This window comes from Eurypyga helias, unplaced genomic scaffold (assembly GCF_000690775.1).
Source record: "Eurypyga helias isolate BGI_N326 unplaced genomic scaffold, ASM69077v1 scaffold30730, whole genome shotgun sequence".
In the NCBI taxonomy this organism is placed as follows: Eukaryota; Metazoa; Chordata; class Aves; order Eurypygiformes; family Eurypygidae; genus Eurypyga; species Eurypyga helias.
The window spans coordinates 2,564-6,584 of record NW_010228139.1 but is presented as its reverse complement, the minus strand read 5'-3'; the positions used below and the strand labels follow the sequence as shown (position 1 = coordinate 6,584).

The 4,021-nt window shown below is 43.7% G+C and overlaps 1 pseudogene; it reads left to right on the top strand.

Annotated features, from left to right (window-relative positions):
• The first annotated feature begins 2,662 nt into the window (after positions 1 to 2,662).
• LOC104514813 lies at positions 2,663 to 3,351 on the top strand (annotated as a pseudogene).
• The last annotated feature ends 670 nt before the right edge of the window (positions 3,352 to 4,021 follow it).

The window sequence follows — 4,021 nt, the reverse complement described above, 5'->3', positions numbered from 1 at the left end:
AGGAACTGAAGCAGGTTTGCTGGCAGGACTTGTGACCCCGCAGGGACCCAGGCTGGAGCAGGCTGCTCCTGAAGGGCAGACGGCACCTGTGGAAAGGACCCACACTGGAGCAGTTCGTGAAGAACTGGAGCCCATGGGAAGGACTCATGGCTGAGAAATTCATGGAGGACTGTCTTCCATTGGAGGGACCCCACACTGGAGCAGGGGAAGAGCATGAGGAGCCCCCCCGAGGAGGGAGGAACAGCAGCAGTATGTGATGAACAGACCAGTATAGTCCTTCCCCATCCCTTGATGTCACCTAGGGAAAGGAGGTACAGAAATGGGGAGTGAGGTTGAGTGCGTAAGAAGGGAGGGGTGGGGAGAAGGTGTTTGTAAGATTTAATTTTAGTTCTCTTCTACTTGTGATTTGATTGGGAATAAATTAACTTAGTTTTCCCCAAGCCGAGTCTGGTTTGCCCATGTCAGTAACTGGTGAACAATCCCTCCCTGTCCTTGTCCCCAGCCACGAGCCTTTTGTTAGAGTTTTCTCTCCCCGGCCCAGCTGGGGAGGGCAGTGACGGAGCAGCTTTGGTGGGCACCTGGCCTCCAGCCAGGGTCAACCCACCACAGTGGCTTTTGAAAATTGATGTGTAGAGAAGGTGAAGTGTTACCACTGCTAGTGTTAATTATTCTGTCATCTGTATTTTAAGGAGTAGCTCTGTAATTTTCCAGATTCAGTTTTGTCTATACAAGCAGTCACATGCTCAGAAATTTAGTATTTCTGTGTTCAGACATTCTGTAAACCTTGCTTTCCATTTACTCTTCTTAAAAGCAGTGATTCTCATACTGTAATACTTGGTACAGGCCTGAAGTCAATCTCAAATACTCGCCAAGAAGTACGTAAGAGTGGTTGCCTAAAAAATGCATCTCACTTTATGGCAGTTGTTTTGATGCTCTCCTTGTGATGGGAACTGTGGTTTCTCACCACGACAGCTCATGGCAAAGCGAGATAAGCCAGGTTGGCAGGATGTCATGTATGTGATGAGAACGATAGGAATGCCAAGGAACATCAAGGAACACTGGCTCCAGGCACGGAAGGAGAGTTTGCAGGCTCACTGTGGAACAAAGCTGAGCTTGCACAAGACACCCATGCTTTACTGGAAAGACAATCATCCAGTGCTGCTACCTCTCTCCTTCCAGTGGAGGAAATTCCCAGTCTGCAGATTTCCCTTTGTGTACGTTCATGCAAACAGGACCTCTGTCTTTTTGCTTTTTAGAACAGCATTTTTGGGAGAAACAAGGAACACAGTTTGATGTGGAACTGACAGAGGTCCAACAGCATGAAATACATTGCTGTGGTGCTTATACTGGGAGCAAAACCTGACCTTACTGTGAAAATAAAGCTGAAATTAAACTTATGTAGATTCCCCCCCAGGCATTTAATGATCTCTTGCTAATGTTCCATTCAGTGTATAATTACTGTATGTAAAGCAATTACAGCTCAGCTATGTATAAGTGTGCTGAAGCTCCAGTCCCTTTTGTGGGCTTTAATCAAGCTCCAGCCACACCTATTCTGTGAATCCTTTCATTTTAGGTGCAGAAGTAGGAAGCATTTCTCTGTGGCAGGATTTATTTGTGCCCTTAATTTCATCTCACCTAATGTTCCAGGATGACCTGGTTGGCAAGGAAAGGGGATGGTTAGAACCAGTGAAGAGAGCTCACTTTCCTCTAACAAACCACACAAATGTTAAGTACAATTTTAATCCTCAGTAACTTTCCCCTGCAGCAGCTCTGCATCAGGGACCTGTCTTCCATGAAGGTTATGCCAGGGGTCACAGCAAGAAAGGAGGAACCTTATTCATTAAAGGAACCTTATTAGCTCCTTGCATTCAGTTTAGTTTAGTGTTTCTTCTCAAGTGTTTTCTCAAAGCCAGCTGCTATTGTAGAACACCTTCCAGTAGATGAAATGACAGTGTTGTCTTAAGGCTTCTCAGGGGTGTTTGTAAGTAGCTGATCTCTCTTCTCTCCTCTTTAAATACAGCTCACTGTCTGTATTATGAAGGGATACGTGAAACTGAAGTCTTTTAAACTTCCACTGCTATTTGTATGGTGGTGTAGATTGATCACAGTGACTGATGTTCTCATCCTTTCTGAGGATAAATTCTGAGAGTCAGGTTTTGCAGATGAGACCACACCAGACTACTTGTATCACAGCACAGATCCCTGTGGGACTTCACTGTAAATACTGCTCATATACCCCTATACAATTTCCTATTTTTAAATTATTCTTTATCTATACAGAAAACCTTCCTTGCATAGTAAAGATAATCAGATTTTGCTCAAAACTGAACATTTATTAATGTAACAGTAAACATAAGCCCTGCACATCCTTGTTTTAAAGAAATTAGTTCCTAGCTGCAAACAGTGCACTCGTGCATGGAGACGCACGCCTAAAATACTTGTTTAGCCGGATCTTACCAGTCCCAGTCTAACTGTTCTGAAGTGATACACACACACAATTCTCCCACACATCTAGAAGTCAATGTACACTTGATGTGACTGCAGTTAAGACAAGTTCTGTGTTTCATGTATGTTGCAGTTTTGAGACCTTAAGGTTAGTATTGCTGTGTGCAACAATCGAATTTGTCCTCATCTTTTTTCTTTTTTCCCACCCTCAATGCAGAAAAACTTCACTGGCCTAAGACAGAGCTTTCTAAGAAATCAGTCCTGAGTCCAGAAGAACATAAGCTGAACACTAATAATGAAAACAGCCTTCAGCACCCCCCTTCTGGGATCCTGAAGGACACTTTCACAACAGGAACCAGTAGCTACAATGTCCTTCTGCAGAGCAAAGAGGAGAAAAAACACCATGCTCAAAAGCAGTCATCCGCTCACCACAAGAAACACAGAAAAACTACCAAGTGTTCTCCCACCTTGCGGAGCCACGAGCAGCGCCAAATCAAAGTCCCGCTGCCCTTGCTCAGCAGTGGATGGTACTGCACGAACAGACAGCCCTCTGTCATCGTCACTAGCCCAGTGCCTACCAGCGGGAAGCTGACTAACGGTATTTCAGTTGGAGGGAGCGGCACAGGACTGCCATCTCGCCCCAGGAGTCGAACCAAGAGGCATTTTAATGTTACAAAGCCAAAGCAATCCCAGTCCTCAAAAAGCCATGGAAAAGAAGGTGATGTCTCTGGCCAAAAACTCTGTTTACTGACTGCAATCAAGCCTTCCAATGTGGAGAAAGAGAAGATGAAATTCTTTAAGTCAGATTTCACATACAATCCTCAGTTTGAATATGCAAACCCTGCTCTGCCAAACGTGCTAGCTAAGCACAGCCACGCATCTGACAGATTTCTTAAGCAGGTATAGTTCCTTGGGGTTTTTTTTTCTCCTTTTCCACTGATTATTTTCTCCTACACCTGGAGATAAGGTGGTATTTGGCTTTGTTTGTAGCAAGTTGTTTCTCCTTGTCATCCTTCCCTACTGTTTGAAAAATGCATCAAAGATGAGAATAGTAGAACAGTAAGAAAGTATTTTTGATTAAAAAATTAAAGCCTTCCTAATATTTCCAGGATCCTGTAGGATAAAAGGCACAGTGACTTACACATGGTAAGAAAGCTCTTCAGGCATTGAAGCAGAGTCCGATAGAGGAAAAATACAAAATAAGCTTTAATAAACAGGGAAAAACAGTGGTGACACAGGGGTTGGGAGGGCATAGCAGGTATTTGAGGTCATGGTTATTGGATAAGCATATATTGATGTTTCTTCTTGTAATCAGCTTTGAAAGGATATTTGCATATACACTAGGCTTAGTCAAGCAGCAGGCAAATTCTATTCCTGAGACAGGTAAAATTTAACATGACAACCCCCCCTCCTTTTTTTCCCCCCCTAACATGCAGCCACAGTGGTAACATCGCTACAGACATTCCCGTTCTGTGTATCTACCCTTGGCTTCCTGCCAAAATACAACAACAAAAACCTTGCTTTCATCTTTGACCTAAGTGACAAAAACTAGTGCTTAGCTATACAATAGCAAAAC